Source organism: Anolis carolinensis, chromosome 5, assembly GCF_035594765.1.
Source record: "Anolis carolinensis isolate JA03-04 chromosome 5, rAnoCar3.1.pri, whole genome shotgun sequence".
Taxonomy (NCBI): domain Eukaryota; kingdom Metazoa; phylum Chordata; class Lepidosauria; order Squamata; family Dactyloidae; genus Anolis; species Anolis carolinensis.
Window position 1 is genome coordinate 189,215,656 of NC_085845.1, and position 18,855 is coordinate 189,234,510.

Consider the following 18,855-nt stretch of genomic DNA (forward strand, 5'->3'; position numbering starts at 1 on the left):
CTTTGTATTCCTACAAATGTATTCCTCAAACACTCTTTGCTTCATTCAGAAAAATGCTGCACTTGCAGAGCTCAGGCTGTGTTGTATTTCTGTGTTGATGTTGACTTTTGTGGAGAAGTGATTGACAAAGTAGCAGAAATGGTCAACATTTTCAAATGTTAAACCATTAAGCAGAATTTCTGGCATTGCAGAGGGATTGGCTGGTGCCTGCTGGTAGAGCACTTTGGTTTTCTTTATGTTCAGTGAGAGGCCAAGCTTTCTGAATGCTTCTGCAAAGGTGTTAGAGTGGCTTGTCGGTCTTCTGAATGGGCATATCACCAGCATATTGGAGTTCTGTAACAGATGTTGTTGTTACCTTGGTTTTGGCTTTCAGCCCACCGAGTTTAAATAGCCTGCCAACCAATAGGTGATTTCCACACTAGTGGAAAGCTTCCCATTAACAAGGGAATCAAAAATCATAGCTATGAAGATAGAAAATAAGGTTGGGACAATAACATACCTCTGTTTGATATTTAATTCCACCTTTGATGGGTCACTTTGGGAACTACTGCTGTCCAAAACTGTTGCCATCATATCATCATGGAGGAGCTGCAAGATGTTCACAAATTTATCAGGGCATTAGATTGTTAAGATTGTCCAGAGAACAATGCGATTCACTGTGTCGAATGCCTTTGCAAGGTCAATGAATGTCATGTACAGAGGTTGATTCTGTTCCCTGCTTTTTTCTTGGAGCTGACATGCAGTGAAGATCATATCCACTGTTCCTCTGGAGGGGCGGAAGCTGCTCTGGGATTCAGGGAGGATGTCTCCTGAAATAGGTAGGAGCTGGTTTGCAAGTATTCTTGCGAGGATTTTCCTAGTGGAGCTTAAAAGGGAGATACCTTGATAGTTTCTACACTCTGTTCTCTCCCCTCCCCCTCCTCACTTGTTTTTTTAAAGGGGGATGATAGGTGGCATCCTTGAAGTCTGCTGGGATCTTCTCCATCACCCATATTTTTTCAATGAGCTATAAACACACATAGAATCATATTGGAAGACCTAGAGAGGTCCATAAGCACTTCCAGGAGGTAATGTTTTTGGGAACATGGGAAACGACATAGAACCCATGGAAAAGGCGTCATACTGTATTTAGTCCAGCTTAAGTAGCTACTATGATTAATTCATATTTTGACTTTATGGCTGGTCAACTGACCGCTAGAGGGGGACAGTGTTACACATTCGATGAGCAAAGGTACTCTCCTTGCAGCCAGCCCACAAAATAGCTATGAACAATAAACCAATTGTTAGAATAGTAGCAACTCTAATGAAGTATGATGGATGCACAGCTAATTGGTATTTAATGTGAAAGGACTGGGCTGTGATTCTGTGAAAACGTTTACAGCATTAAGTGATCTGTGGCTCAGAATAGTAGAATTGCTTCAGCAGAGCAATAGGCAATTTGTGGCCTTCCAGCTGATTCCATGAGATCCGAGCATTGGCTATTGTGCCAAGGGGCGGATGGGATTTTTAGACCTAAAACATCAAGTCATTCATCTTGCTTTAAGAACCAAATGCTAGCCAAATCCCATCTTCAAATTCTCTACATTTCAGAGTAATGGTAGTGTTCTCAAGGCTGTGTACAGATAAAGAAGTGAGATTGACATGCCCACCCTTATTTGCTTTCTCATAGACACGTATACTCCATCTATACACATATGCCCATGTTTTTTTTAAAGATCTGTGCTCTTGAAGGAGTTGAACAAGTCTGAAGAAGTCTGCAGGCACTTTTGTGTATCATAGGCTAGAGGTGGTTTAAACACAGGTTCACATTACTATTCTTGAAAGCACCGGTTGACTACTCCTTATCTGAAATGCTTGGAACCAAAAGTGTTCTCTATTTTGGATTTTTGAATACTTGCAACAATGAGATATCTTGGAGATGGAACCCAAGTCTATACACAAAATTCATTTATGCTTTATTTACACCTTATCCATGTAGCCTGAAAAATCATTTTATACATAATATCTAATAATTGTGGATGAAATAAAGTTTGTATACACTGAAGCAACAAAAAGACATCCATGCAATTTTGAAGTATTCTGGATTTTGGAATTTTGAATAAGGGATGTTCAACCTGTATATGCTGTATGCAGTTATGTGGAAAGTGTGAATGAATGGAGCACTTTGGCTCCTGCAACTGTGGTAGTATCTTTCTTAGTTGTAGGTCTGGATCTGAGCTTCTGCTGAATTGAATGGGATTTCAACATGTATGTCACTAAAGCAAGTGGCCAGAATGGTTTTCTCTGGAAAAGGATGCTGTTGACATATGGTTATAGCAGTACTCAGCTTAGATATGTAACCTGTTGTGCTCATACAGAAATATTATAGGAGGGATCCACTTTTATGTGACTCAGTTCTTCTGCTCTAATTCTTTTCCATCTCTAGTTTTGCTACACTTCAGCATATTAAAAAGACACCTAGAGACAGACACCCATATTTATTATTTTATTTATTATTTACAACATTTATACCCCGCCCTTCTCACCCGAAGTGTAAGGTGAAAGGGGCTTACAAAAACTGGAAAAATTTAATGCCCAAAATGCAATCATAAAAACAAAACAATACATACAGATCAATTAATAACATTGTTAAAACACATTATAAAAACCTTAAAAACGTATATATAATTAATTCCATTCATCCGAAATCCTCATGCTACATCCGTAAATCAGGCCATGTCAACTTTGTCATTTACTCATCAAAAGCTTGGGCACATAACCATGTTTTCACGGCACTTAGCTTGGAGATGTTACCATTTTGGACTACAGCTTGCAGAATCCTCTGTTAAGCATTTTTAAGCTTTGGAGAGGGAAGGAATATCTCTTGCAGATTTAGTAGCCAGTCTGCTGGAATCTTCTTGAAGTCTGCTGGGATCAGCAGATTTGCCCTGAGACATTAACTCTGGAGGCCGGGTTACATAAAGTACACTGAATGAACATTTTGCTATGGTATTCGTTGATTCGTACATTTCCTTTATTTCACAAATTGTATTTCATATTAATTTTTTTCCATCAAAGAAAAGAGCTGATTAAAAAGCTGAAAATTATTCACAGAAGTGTAACCCGGTTTGACATGAGTTTCTTCAGTTTATCCGATCACACATTTTCCTTTTAATAAACGAGTGCTCAAATTATCTTGATATTGGAAAAGACAGTTTCTTGGCAGAAAAGAGCTACTTCATAAAAGCTGATGTGGTAGAAAGAAATGCCTCCTCTCTTTCTTTTCAAAAAGGGGTTTGATGTGGTTCTATCAGTATTTTCCCAAACTGTGTGCCAAGTCCCAAAGGCAAGCCATGAGAGAACCATGAGAAATAATCCAAATGCTCCTGTGGGGCCAGGGCACTGAATCACTCAGAGGGAACTGCCTGATTTATGTTTACATAATGTTCCAGGTTTCTCTGACTCAGGTCCCATCTACATTGCTATATGATCAGTTTTTGAATACAGACAATTGCATTCTGAATCTGGATTATATGGCAGTGTAGATTCAGGCTCAGTGAACCTGGGAGAGAAGTGTGGGTATGGGACTTGGGTTTGGAATAGGTGTTCTTTCAGAACCCCTCCCAACACTGAATACAACAAGGGGTTTGTGTACACTATATGGTTAATACCACTTTGGGCAAAGATGAGCCACTGCAGAGTGAGTGGGGACATTTCCCATCCTAACCCACTTTGTGTGGGATGCAGTATTTCTTCAGCTGTGACTGGTAGTGACATCACTGGTATTTTGGGGTGATCGTCATCCATTTTTAAAAAGTTGTTTTTAAGGAGTTAAACATCATGCAAAAGTGGAGGGACTTTCAAGGCAAAAACACTGTATCTGGTGATAACTTTGAGCTGTTTCTGCCCCCCCCCCCCCCCCGGCTTGCCCACCTGCCCATCCAAAATTGCAAATAAATAAATAAATAAAAATCAAATATTTTATTTCCATCATTTCTATCCCGCCTTTCTCACCTGAGGGGTCTCAAGGTGGCTTACAAATCTGGCAAAATTCAGTGCCAATAAACAACAATACAATAGAATAAAACATAAAGCAGTTAAAAACAGTTAAACGAATAACAATATACAATATACAAATTTAAAACAATACAAAGTGCTTATTCTTGGTGGGGTTTTTTTTGGTGGCTTTGGGGATTTCAAAACCAAAAACAGGTCCCTTAAAAGTTATATATGTCCCATTTCATACACTTGGCCATTGTTTTATTTGTTTGCTTATCTGTTTCTTTGATTTATATCCTGGGTTTTCCCTAATGCAGGACTTGAGATGGCTATAACACCATCCCAAGGAGTTTTGGAAATTGTTTATGGAGTACTGAGAGCTCTTAATGAGATCATTCTAAGCATCGCACCAAGCTATGTATCCTAGGATTTTTCAGAAGAGCATTGCATCAACTGAAATAGTAGGAAACTGCTATCATTTTATGGTATAGATATGCCAAAGGAATAGGCTGTGCATGTTGCGCTGAAGTAGCTAAAGCTTTGAAATACTGTTTTGGGGCCACAGATGTTGAACAGTTGTTTTCCTCAGTTTATGTATAGAGAGGAGGTTCTTGCAGTCCTTTCTTGGTCAAACCAGTAACAGCTGTGTGTTTAATCAGCCTCAACTATTCCTTTTTGAGGAAGGTGGAAGGAAAGGAACAGATAAAGCATCCCACAGTGGAACTGAATACCTGACTGTGTTTTACGGCATGTGAGCTTGATAGCCCAGGCTGCCAAAAATGTCTAGCCAGCACCTTTCTGAAATAACAAACTATTAATATCAGACAGTTTGCTCACAAAGTGTCTGTATGCTGGGAGAGCCTCAAACTGTTACCATATGTGTGTCTGTTGTTACAGAATCTGCCAAAACAGTGCAATTGTTGACAGAAAATGCACACATGTAGTCTCTGCCACTGATAACAAAGGTTCATGTCTCTCTATTCTGAAATAATTTCCATTGAATCAAGTGCATTTGAGCATTGATGAGTTCCATGGAAAAGACGGCACCTTGTTGAAAAAGGGGCTGAGATGGCATAACTGAAGGCAGTGGAACCTTATTTGGGCATCTTTCTGTATCCTTTTGTATTCTAGATCACTTCTACAACTGTGTAAGTATATTCATATGTTCATATTGCTTTGTACTGCATCTGAAGACTTGGGTTTAGATCTGAAAAACCTTACACTTGAAGGTGCTACCACATTCCTTTTTTCCTCCCTGTCCTTTTCTCCTTGAGCCTCGGTGGTGAAGTGTGTTAAAGCACTGAGCTGCTGAACTTGCAGACTGAAAGGTCCCAGGTTCAAATCCTGGGAGCGGAGTGAGAGCCCGCTGTTAGCTCCAGCTCCTGCCAACCTAGCAGTTCGAAAACATGCCAATGTGAGTAGATGAATAGGTACCGCTCCGGCGGGAAGGTAACGGCGCTCCATGCAGTCATGCCGGCCACATGACCTTGGAGGTGTCTACGGACAATGCCGGCTCTTTGGCTTAGAAATGGAGATGAGCACCAACCTCTAGAGTCAGACATGACTGGACTTAACGTCAGGGGAAACCTTTACCTTTTACCCTTTCTCCTTTAAGAAACTAAGGGTCTACTCCAGAACCTGCGACTGTGCCAGAACCAGACCAGTTTCCAGTGTACACTAGCCTGCAACATACTGATTTGAAAACAATCACTATCACATCCTGCAGTTTTGCTATTATGCTTATGTGTTTTGTTTCTCCTTTTCCATTTCTCTCTTTTCCTGTCTTGCTTCTTATCTTCTCCCACCTGCTCCCCACTTTCCATAGGCTTGCAAAATGGATCTTTCCTCTGAGTGCCAGAGAAGCACTCGTTTTCCTCTCTCTTTTTCCTCTCTGAATGCCCTTCACTGTCAAAAGGGACAGCTCTGCTGGCAACTGGGGAGGGGTCAGGGGATGAGCTCAATGGAAAGGGTGTTGGGTTAAGAAAGTGGGATATTTCTTAGAGGAGAGGAGTGAAATTGGGTCTAACCATCCTCCCTCTCCCTTCTTTGGGACTCACTCTTCCATATATAAATCTAACTTTCATAGGTTGGACTGTAGGCCTTGTGGCCTCTTCCAAATCTATGAGTCTATGGGTTGAACTGAATAGGACTTGTGATCTTTTCCAACTCTATGATTCTATGGATTGGACTGGATGACCCTTGTAGCTCTACTAACTCTGTTATTTCTGTAGTTTGGGTTGGATGGCCACTGTGGTAACTTCCAAATCTATGATGCTATGATTCTCAGCCTGTGAAGGAATAGTGAGGGGGATGTGTTGTCAAAGGCTTTCATGGCCGGAATCACTGGTTGCTGTGAGTTTTCCAGGCTGTATGGCCATGTTCCAGAAGCATTATCTCCTGATATTTTAGCCAAGCATCCTCAAACAATGTGAGGTCTGTTGGAAACTAGGCAAGTGGGGTTTTATATATCTGGGGAATGTCCAGGGTGGAGAGAGAGAGAGAAGAAAAGAAGTGAGTGGGATAATCATGCCCACGCGCTCAAGTATTGGTAGCCATTGATACGTTTTCCCCCCATCAGTGAAAAAAGTGCACCACACCAATGATTTAAATGCAAAGCAGCAATGGAAGGGACACCGTGTTATGTAGTACATACAGACTACAGATAACTATATCCTGCTTTAGCTGTGACACATGATTTCTCTGTGTTGCTGTTCTGAGTTAAAAAATAAACGAAGTAGGCAGTTGTAGGTTACAAACTGAAACGTTTATTAATGGTTTTGCATTTATTCATGGGAAACATGCAACCTAATTGACCAATTAAAACGTCTTAACTCATCATCTTTCAATTGAGGCATGAAACATGGATGGAGATTAGAGACGGATAAGAGGGAGAAATCAGAGGAGAGGCAATAGTGAGAAAGGGGAGACTTCATATAACCAAAGGCTTCAAGTAAGTGACCAGGGCCACATTTTATGCTTGCAATATATTTATGACCATACATTTTAAAGGATAATAAGAACAAATTTATTTATTTACAGTATTTATATTCCGCCCTTCTCACCCCGAAGGGGACTCAGGGCGGATCACATTACACATATAAGGCAAACATTCAATGCCTTGACATAGAACAGAGACAAAGACAAACGCAGGCTCCGAGCTGGCCTCGAACTCATGACCTCTTGGTCAGAGTGATTTGTTGCAGCTGGCTGCAGCAATGTGGGGATTTAGATGAGAGAAATAAACAGAGGGATCTGATATGCAAGAAATCCTGTTCTATCTAAAAACCCCTTTACTCTAACCGCAAGAATGGTGATATTTTCCAACATGAAAGTAGCAGTGTCTGGGCAGTGGTTTTGAATGGTATCCTCATTGCACAGGCTGGATGTCAAAGTTTCTGGCAAGGAAAAAATGCTCCCAATGTTTGTAGCTACTCTGCGGATCATCACCTGCTAACATGTAATCCTGTTGGTACATGGAACAGACTGTCTTGCTGGAACGCCAAAGCCTCTTCTAAAAGCTGTTTCTCAAACAGCTGCTTAACACTTAAAAAACAAACCCTAAATGTAGAGTGTGGACTGCTTTAAAAGGAAACCTCTGATCCTCAAATCAATGAAAAAGGGAGCAAGTATGAAAAAAGAAAAACCCTGGGTACATGCCACACACATAGACTTCAAGGGGGGAATTGTCCTGCCAAGTCAAAGAATTAAGGCTGTTCCAGAGATGGGGAAAGGGTTTGGCACATGAGAATTCCAAATACTTTCCAGATTTTCTCTCCTTATTGAATATAGTCTGGGATGGGAACTTTTGTGGCCAGATGGTAAGGTGGAGAAAGAGAGAGAAGAAAAGAAGTTACTTTCATATAAATACAAAATGCTCTCCATTAAATAGTCTGGAAATCAGTTATCATATCCAGTTTGGGCATATAAAGAAAAGCAAAAAAAAAAAAATTACACTTAAAACAGATTTAAATCATGACAGTAAGATCAGTGCAAAATTTCCATGGATTGGAATAAAACTGGATACTATAGACAGAATAAGAATGGTTTGTTTCTATAAACATATATAATACAGCAAAGTAGATTTTTAAAGTATTTTACATCATGAAGAAGTGCTGATATGTTTGTCTGGAAGCAACTAACTTTGGGCTACATGTCATCTAATAGTCAAGTTAAAGTAAAGGTAAAGGTTTTCCCCTGACATTAAGTCTAGTCGTGTCCGACTCTGAGGGTTGGTGATCATCTCCATTTCTAAGCTGAAGAGCCAGCATTTCCTGGGTCATGTGGCTGGCATGACTGCATGGAGCACTGTTACTTTCCTGCCGGAGCGGTATCTATTGATCTACTCACATTTGCATGTTTTTGAACTACTAGGTTGGCAAAAGCTGGGGCTAACAGTGGGAGCTCACTCCGCTCCCCTGATTCAAACCGCTGACTTTCCGGCCAGCAAGTTCAGCAGCTCAGCAGTTTAATCCGCTGCGCCACCAGGGGCTCCAAATAGTCAAGTTACTATATATTATTTGTGCCCTTGTCTGCTACCTGTTTTTCTGCTTGTAAAAAAAATGCTGGATGCAATGTAGCTAGAAGAAAATTGAGATCATAGATCATTCTCAAAGGGAGAATAGGAAACCCATGATCTTAGTTATTACTCCCTATTACTTCTTTGAAAAGCTTAACTATGGCGCAATTGTCTACTGAAAAAAAACTTGCAATAATACCTTACAAAAGCCATGTTAGAAATCTTAGGAAACAGAAAGTTGTGTTAAGGCCTTTTAAATCCTATTGATTTCAGTGAAAGCTAAGCTCATGCTTAATTTCAACACAGCTAAATCAATGGGGCTTCAAAGTGTTTGACTTGGGCTAGATGATTTTGTTCATTTGTTGAGCAGATGGGTGATTTATCGCCCTTTCATAGAGACAAGACCCAGCTCTTTGTAAGTTAGTCTCTAAGGAGGTTATTTATCTCCTCTTGAACTTTTACTGTTGGAGGTAACAGAAAATGCTTTTTATATGTCTACATTCAGACTCAAGAAGGAAAAAGATAGACCAATCGATAAGGATAGGTGTGGGTGAAACAGTAGTGAATGATTTCAGAGTTTGGAAAACTTGCCTTTTTGGGGAGTGCAGTTCCCAAGATCTCCCAGCCAGTACAGGCATCAATGAAAGAACTCTGGAAATTGTCTTCCAAAAACAAAAACAAAAATAACTGTACCCTCGATTCACTTCTGATACGATAAATAAATACTGGGAAATTATGGGAATTGTACTTTAAAAATTATGCTTTTGTTTCATGTTAGTGTAGTTCTCTTCAGTTCTTGAGAGCATTTTGGGGGAAATATGAGGGTTTGTGATCCTGTGAATGGGATCTTCCAAATCCTTGGAATGCCTACTTTTTGGATCAGGAGTTCCAATGTGCAAAGCATCTAGTTAAGTTGGCAGTTGAACCTTATTTCAGTCCTGGTAAAGGATCAATATCCTCCATTGCCGCAGAAGACAGTGGTTTGACATTTGTTACATGAGGCGGCTGCTTCATTTTGCTTAATGTCGAGACTGGTTTGCTGTTCGGATAGGTGAGATTGAAAGGGTTTTTTAATATCTGGCTGTATCAAATCAAGGAGTTTTTTTCCCCTGAAACCATGACCCCTTTCAGGTTCTTGTTCTATTACAGTCCCGATAGGTAATGTAACTCAATAGGCAGCTTGTTGAAAGAAAGGAACAATGTTGTTCATGCTGATTAAACTCCACTGGGTGCTTTTGCTGGAGAGTTATACCTGGAGGAACATCACTTGCTTCTGTAATACATGCAAGCAACAGATCCATTACTGCAATGTAAACATTTGCCTACAGCCAACACACTCACCCAGAGCTGGTTTTTACAATGTCTTTTGAATGCTAATAACCATCATTCCTTACAGTGGGAACAGAAGTCAACAATGGAATGATTCCAAAAGCATTTAATTTGACACTAGCTTAGTTTTTATTTTATTTGTTGGCTGGTCTTTTTTCTATGGAAGGTCATTCTATCTCTATCTCATCTTTGTGTATGTGCCTTCAGGTTGCCTGGCAATTTATGATGACCTTGTGAATTTCATAAAGTTTTCTGCATTCTGAAGAGCATTGTTCAAATATGTTGCTTGTTAGTATGTGGGACTGGAACTAGGGATCTGTGGCATTAATAATCCATAAGAATAGTCCATAAGAATCCATTTAAATTTTTGTTCCATATGTAACCACTGATTAATCAGAGAAGCACATAATATTTTATGTTTTTTTTAAAGGGAATTTTTGTGTGGCTGAAGGACTTTTCTTTGCATGCAATTCCATCTCGGGGAAAAAAAACTCATCTAGGCTAAAAAAAAAAGCAAATTCATGTAATAAATGGTGGTGACTCTGGCATCAGTGGGTACTGAACTTCATATTCTTCCACCAGTGGTTTCATGTAATTATTACACACCATGTGTAATAGCATTGAGCCGTTACGGACTCCACAAGTCAATGCTCAGAATGTCAAACAAGCAAAACTGCAGAACCAACAAGGACACACTCCTTCTTTCCTGTTCCTGATGTAATAATGATGGTTGTATTGTTGTTGTTGTTAGATGGTTGTGTTGTTGTTGTTGTTGTTATATAATTATTTTCTTACTTTCCTCTTTCTGTGGCTTGATGTTAGAAAAACCAACAAATAATAAAACTACCAAAGCATATACACAGTTTTATAAATAGAAAACATACATAAAAGCATCTAACACAAGTATGTCTTTAATCCAACAATAAATACTTTAAAACCATAATTTGAAATAATCTGCATAGGTCTTCTGAAAAAGACTGGTCTTTACTACTGACATAAACTCTGACAGCACATCAAGCTGATGGATCTTTTTCATCAGGTCATTCCACGGACTGGGAGGTAACTGAAGAAAGTGAACTATGGATAACAATTGACTTTCAACATTATGCAACGGGCAGGAGGGAAAGGGGGAGGGGAGGAAAGCAGCGGAAAGCGTAATGTAGAGTAGGGGACCCATCTTACCTCGGGGATAACCAGCCAAGATTTTGCACACCGGCGAGATTTATTTCCATTGGCAGCCACTGGAAGTGGCTGTGTGTCATGGGATGGCTTCCGTGGGACTCAGTTTTGCCAGGGTGCAAAAATGGAGATAAAACAGAGGAAAGGTAAGGTGAAATAAAGTCCCTAGTTTTGGTTGACTGAAGTTGATGTCTTCCAGAGAGCTTGAGTTTATCAGGTCTTCTACTAAGGTGATCAAAGCTGCTTTATTCCTATAGCAAAGCCAAAAGCCTGATTGAAATGGATCTAGATATTCTGTTTAACCTGGAAGTTTTGGAGCTGGAATGCCACCCAGAACTTTGCTCAAAAATGGGATATCGGAAGATCATGGTGGTGAAGCCAGAATGGCCCCTCCCTATTGTCTTTCCAGCAGCAGGCTAAAACCTTTTTATTCATACAGGCTTTTAAAGAAAAAGGGTTTTTAATATCAATTCAGGAGGTACTGTGTTTTTTTAATATTGATTATATTTTAATGGTTTTTAACTGGGAATGTTTAAATACAATTTATATTTAATCGAGTTTTAATGTTTGCATATTTGTGTATTTTAAATTGTATGCTGATGCTTTTATGTTAAGCCACTTTGAATCTTCTCTGAGATAATAATACTTTATTTGTATACCACTCTATCTACCCAAAAGGACTTAGGGCGGTTTCCAGCATAGGTAAAGCATTCAGTTACCAGCACAGAAACATACAATATAACCATAATAAAAACATAAACATATTACTATTAAAACAATCATACACATTTAAAATTTGTAATAAATAAATAATAATAATAATATGGTAGAATTCCTGGCAGCCTCTTTTCAGAAGTATGGAAACCTGCTTTGCCATAGTGAGACATTCACCACTGCCCTCACCCAATCTCCACCTTGTTTTATAACGCAGGAAAGGCATGGATGCATTTGCTTTTACGTAATCACCTAGATCTGACTGACTATATGCTGACATGTCTCCATCATGTTGCTTATGTGACCTCTGGCTTGTTGGTATTTCAGCACAGAAAGGCCTTTACTCACTTACATGGTACCAAAAAGAGAGCTGTGAAGAGGTGGCATATGACATGCCAAAAGACCACGCTGGAAGTGATTTATGAAAGCATTTCTTTCCTCCTAAAAATTTCCATTGGTCAAAACTTTGGCACACCTTTTTTGACACTCCTACATGACCTCATGTAAGCAAAAATCCAACAGTGCTGTTCTGGAAACAAAATTAGTGTAAAGCCAAATGTTGCTAATCCTCAAACAAATATAAAAGGTTAATCCATTCTTAACATATGGTTAAAAGTCCTTTTTGCATGAGCAGCCCTCTTAACAATTTAACATGTTGCCCATCTCTCTTCAAACAGCTTTGATAAATGGTAGAATATGAGCTTCTTTATTCTACCAGCCACAGCAGTGTCAGCCCCACTGTGTCCATAAACTGACCCAGGGAGCAGTTAGAGAAAGCAACTGCAGGAACAAATGATGGGTGTGTTCGTCTGGCTGGAAAATGGCTCAGATGACTCTTTAGTCAGGATTTTGTTGGTGACTTACAGATTGAAACCTCCTGTTACAACAGAGTAAATACTTTTTAAAAAGCATTGTGGAAGAAGGTATGCAGTACCTCCTTGCATAATGTGCTTGCTCCCAGTGCACAACTACACTCGGGGTGCATACACTGTAGAATTATTACAATGTAATTGCTATGCTTCAATGCTATGGAATCATGGGAGCTGTAGTTTTATAAGGCACCAGCATTCTTTGGCAGAGAAGACCAAAGGCCTTTTAAAACTACAGGTCCCATGATTTCACAGCATTGAGCCATGGCGGTTAAAATGGTGCCAGACTGCAGTAATTCTACAGTGTAGATTCACTTCCAGATGGGGAAGATGGCAACAGAAGGCTGAAGAAACACAAGTTTTTGGTGCTGGGTTGCAGCAGAACATGGCGAAGTTACTGAGCTGGACTTCAACTCATCCAATTTTTATGCCAAATTTGTTTTGAAAGGCTTTGCAATTAATTACTATGGTCACATACCATGCCAGCAACACAGCGCTGACAAATCTCAAGTATATACATTGTAGCTCTGATGCAAGCACTTGGCCATAGATCTAAAATTCTGGTTTCTGAAATAGAAATATGAGGAAAAGTAAGTGTGGTGAAAGAAAAAAAAAAACCCTTCCTGGATGCAATTTGAAAGAAATCATGAAGTGGTATCTAAAAGGTTCAAAATGTTTTTGCTTGCTTATATAAGACTTACCAGAACTGGTGGTTTCATTCCACATGTACATATTGTTACTTTTGTATAAAATGTTTACTGAAACATGTTGAACTGCTTTTCTTTTATTGTGGTGTCTCTATTCTTTCTGTGGTATTTCTGCCTCTAGTAGCAAATTTTGCATTAAAGATGTAATGCCCAGGAACACGTTTACTTTTTTCAGTGACATATACCTCTACTACTTTAGATGAACAAATACACAGAATTGGTATAAGGCAGTTTCCTATGGTTCTGATGGAAGACCAATAAACGAAGAACCAAATGGCTTCTAGATGGGATTGGGTCACAGCCAAGAACAGCAATGTGTTTAATTGTATTTAGAATCCAGCTCCATGCCCCAAGCCCCAGAAAAAAAATTAAAGAATTGAATTATTTGCCAAATCTGAAATATAATGCAAGCAAATGAGATTACAAGGAAACAAAATTGGGAGATACCACGCAGACTGGTGCATTCATCATTTTGAGACAAATGACCAAAGAAAGCCTTATAATGTCCTTCCATCAGAGTCCAAGAAATCCTGGATCGTTGCAAGAACAGACATGCTGGCAGAAGGAAATCAATGGTGTTGGCAGGGAGAGTTGCGAATGCAAAGATGCAAATGTTAATAAGGACTCCCTTCCACCCCTATATTGCCAAGAAGGGCGAGTGAGGTTTTGCTGCAATTATTTCTGTATCCAATCCAGATGGGATCTGAAGCCAGTTCTTTGGTTTTATAAACATCAAGACAAAATTTGGCAGTTCTTGGGCAAATCAGTCGGAGCAGAGACAAACAATGCCAGATGAAGCCACACATCTGGCCATTGTCAGGAAGGAGTTAAACATGGTTTGTTTCATTTCCTGGAATAGTGCTTTGATGCAGTGGCAGCTGGTGACCCCATATCAGAATGCTTGTAAATCCACTTGGGGTTTAGTCCAGGCATGGTCAAAGTTTGGCCCTTTGGGTGTTTTGGACTTCAACTCCCACCGGCTGTTAGGAATTGTGGAAATTGAAGTCCAAAATACCCGGAGGGCCAAACTTTGCCCATGCCTGGTTTAGTCCAAAATCTTATGGAGCTATCCAAGAAGTTGCATGTGTTTTGGAGAAAGGATTTAGTATCTGGATGGTACCTTTAAGTGCAACAGCAGATGTACCTACCTCTACTGACATGGAGACTACTGAGAGCTATTCTTTTCATTGCTAAGATGTACAACTCAGAATGCTACTTTTTCTTTTTGATGGTTGTGGGCAATAAAGGTAGCCCCCCTCTTCTGAACAAATAATGTCAAGCAAACTATATAATAGATTCATTTAAAGGTTGCCATTGGTTGGCAATGACTTGAAGATGTATAACAAAACAGCCAAGAACATCTAAAAAACAATATGTACCTTATTCCTGCAAATAAATAAAGACCTCATGGGAAGTCTTGGCAAAAGGGCTGTGTTGCCAGGTGTCTTTTGAAGTTCTGAAAAGTTACTTTTGTTTGGACTGCTCTCAAGATCCTGGCTCGATTTGGTAAGTTGAAGCCCAGCTCAGTAATTCTCCATGCTCTGGTCTGCACTTTTATTCATCAAACATATCTGTTTAATGCATTTTCACAGCCTTTGTCCAAAGCTACAGTGTTCCAAGATGGCGCACAAGATAAAAATGAAGAGTAAACATTTTCGACTTACTGAAACTCCCTGGTAAGCCATTTTGGTTTCACTGGAATTTAGCAACATGTGTCTCCAAAATCTTAGCCCACATGCTTTATCTGCTGGTATGAAAATACTTGATTGGGAAGGGGAAGAGGGGAGGGAAACACTATTATTCAGTGACAGAATGTACCAGAACAGAAATTTGGCCTGGACAGCTTGGAAGGCACACTTTTCTTGTAAAATGTTATCATAACTACGTAAATGAAAAGCCAGGAAGAAAAAAGTCTAATCTTTTGCAAGAATTCACTTACAAAGTAGAGCAGAGAGGAATAAAAATGGGTTGAAAGGAGCGTTTGTTTTTGTCAAGTGGACAAACTTCTGCCACATGCCCTTGACAAGGGAGGTGGCGATGGTGGAGAATGTAATGAGTATGGAAATTTAGCCAAAAGATGTGTTAGAAATTGATGTCTTTTAATAAGATTTAAAAAATCACTTTTCTATAGATTGAGAAAGTCATAGACTAGAGTCTCCTTTATGTAACCATCCTGGAATGAATGAGGGACCTAAATAGGATTTAAACCTGAAGTTAGCTGTGCTGAGGCAGGATTTATGTAGTTCTTTTGAGGACATCTATTACCGTGATCCATTGATGGATCACTGGGAGAAAATATTTTTTCCTCTCCATATATTTATAGTTGCACTACTTTTCCTGCTATTAAACATTACTCCAAAAAGGGATGTGTCACACTGAGAAATCAAGGATATTTCTGAGATTAACTGAATTAAATGTTCTTTGAAGTGATTTCTTTTGTTCAAAACCTTGCTTGTCCATATCCATAGTTGAGAAGGAATGCGTTACCAACTTTTAAAACTTATTCACTGCATGTGATTGATGGAAAACCAATATATAGACATTTAGCAGCTTATTCCCCCCTCTCCTATTTATCTTTGTACTGGGGAAAGGGACAATCTTCTTAACTTCTGGATATGCTTTTTGTAAAAGTCACGAGAGCAAGTAGATCAAATAGATACACAGAGGATCTTCCAAAGTTTCTCATTCACAGAGTCACCATAAGTCAAAGTTGACTTGATGATCATTAACAACAACAAGGAAGTTGTCCTATCATAATGTTTTTCTTTTTATTTTTGGTCACCTATGTTACTTTGCGAAGTGGTTCCTGTAGTGATGAATTTAACAAATATTTCTTCTCTGCTCTCGGCTCTTCTCTATTTGGAGCTAATGGTTATTTCAAGTCTGATTTCTTGCTGTCTAGAGGCAGCAGTCTTCATTTCAAATTTATGGTGAAAATGTGAGGTTTTTCTTCTTTTACTTTTTATAAGCAAGATAGTTTTCACAGCTTGGATTGATGAGCTGTATATTGTTTGCCATCACCCCAGATTATAAAATAATAAGAACCAGATGAAGCAATGTTTTGGACACTGTTGGGTTACTGATGCAATCTATTCATCAGGATGACTGCAGCAACAAATAAAACTGGGATAGGGAACTTTTTTTGGTCCCGTTCACACTCTTATATCACACTGTGATGCTGCTTTAAATGTCATGGTTCCATCCTATGGAATACTGGAATTTTCAGTGTTGATGTTGTTGTTATAGTTGTTGTGTGTCTTCAAGTCATTTCTGATTTATGTACCTTCATGGGGTTTTCTTGGAAGGATTTGTTCAGAGGGCATTGACCTTTAGCTTCCTCTGAAACTCTGATATTATGACTTGCCCAAGGTCATCTAGTAGGTTTCCATGGCTGAGCAGGGATTTGAACATTGGTCTTCAAAGTCATAATCCAATACTAAAACCACTACATCAAAGTGTTTAGGGCAAGCATGGGCAGACTTCGGCCCTCTAGGTGTTTTGGACTTTAACTCTCACAATTCTTAACATCTGGTAAACTGGCTGGGATTTCTGGGAGTTGAAGTCACAAACTTCAACTCAAGGGCTGAAGTTTGCTCATGCCTGTTTTGAGGGTGTTATTTAGAATTCTCAGCTAGAGATCTCTAGTCAACTACAAACCACAGAATCCCATAGGCTGCAACCATAGCAGTTAAACTGGAAACATAAAGTTATAATTGTGTTGTGCAAAAGGTCTACACTTGATTCTCAAAGCCATCCCATTGAGATGAATGCCACTGGGCTTTTGCCTTAAGTCTTGATCCTTCCTGTGGTCTTTTCTGGCTTCCATTGTTTGCCATCCTAAATTTTAGAGCTGAATCCAATTGTGAGTTCTAATTAGCACAAAATCCCATTTCCATTGAGAGAACTGGCATAAATGTCAAGTTGCCTTTAGTGAGTCTGCTTTAGTGAAGATAAGAAGAGGATATAGATCTTATTTCTTCCTCTGTCATGGACTACGCAACAGAGGTCAGTTTTTGCACCGTGCCTTGTACGAGTCCTCATCTTTTAATTTTTTGGGTGGGCTGGTGATTCAGCTGAACATTGAGTCTGGTGATAAGACTGATTCTGGCTTATGCTTATGAATTTTCCACTGAAAAATACAATAAGCAAACAACCACAAATAATGTAAACATTTGTTGTAGATAATGAGTGACTTGTAATTAATTTATTTCCTCGGTGATTAAGCTTTAGCTTATATTACATATCACTCCTTTTGTGGTGCAAGAGTAGTTTTTAAAGTTACTTTTATTATGATGGTGTTCATGTAGCCTGCTGAATGAAGTTGGGGTGGACTGTGCCTTGTGTTGAGCCTCATGATCTGTTGTGGGTGTTGAGATGACAAAGGAGTAGAGCCAAGAGATGCATCTAAACTGTAGAATTATTATAGTTTGGCATCACTTTAAATATTACGGCTCAATACTATGGAATCATGGGAGTTGTAGTTTTACAACATCTTTAGTCCTTTTTGGCAAAGAGTGCTGGTGGTTCACCAAACTTCAACTCTCATGAATTCATTGAGTCATGGCAATGAAGGTGGTGTCAAACTGCATTCATTCTACAGTGTAGATGTAACACAGAACTCCATTTTGTACTATAAAAAAGCTATTATTAACATTCAGTTTTTTTATTTTTTAAAAAGGGAATAAAAAGTGTATCTACATCAGATTCCTTTGAGAAACAAGAAAGTGTTGCTTTTTAAATCTATATGACATTAACTAACAAAACCTGGAATTATAACCATAGCTAATTATATTTCAAAAATAATGTTCCTAAATTCTGGGAACTGATTAATTTCTTTACCACCCTCCAAATTCAAACTTCAGCCTTTTGAGCTTGATGGCTTTGAAAAATAACAATGGAATTACAGTCCGTTCCTTTTTAAAAAATAACTTATTTTACTTTCCCTTCTTCTATTCCTTGTTATCAATATTACTATACTGTTAGCATTTGGCTTCTTTCCGCTTAGAAAGAGTCTCACTTTGTGATAACCATGGGAGAGCAATTGTTGTTTAATGAAAGTGCGTGTTGAGTTTTGTATGGCAACCTCCCCAGCAATTATTTCAAATATCAGAACAAATAAAAAGGCAAGCAAGGCACATGCTTTGTGATTACGGAATCTCATATATATGTTAATACTAGTAGACTTCCTGCATCCTTCAATTTGCTCTTTGCCATTCACACAGGCATTGCCTCCTCTGTGTTTTGGGGAAAATGGCATCTTGCATTGATGGCAACATTTGCTGATTTCAAAACTCTGCTGCACAGATGCGCCATGGTGCATGTCTGGCATTTGAGGATACATGGGCTAAACAGCTTCATCTAAGAGTATCACTTCATCTTTCAGATGGGAGCAGACACCAAGGAAAAAACCAAACACTTTATTTGCTCCATATTTTCTTTATCCGCATAGGCCCATGTATGCCTTGCTTGCACCATACAAAGCACACCATGCAAAGCACACACATTATGCGGCCACACATGTCCCCTGGGTGAAATTGCCTCAGTGTGAGTTTGCTTTTGGAAA

At 39.1% G+C, this 18,855-nt stretch overlaps 1 protein-coding gene across 1 annotated transcript in view; it reads right to left on the minus strand.

Annotated features, from left to right (window-relative positions):
* Nucleotides 1-17,983, minus strand: part of LOC100565504 (perilipin-3) — a 50,256-nt gene extending 32,273 nt beyond the window's left edge. Inside the window, exon 1 of the mRNA XM_062983130.1 lies at nucleotides 11,006-17,983. The gene's annotated coding sequence lies outside the window, so the exon portion shown is untranslated. The remainder of the gene's footprint in view (nucleotides 1-11,005) is intronic.
* Nucleotides 17,984-18,855: the final 872 nt, after the last annotated feature.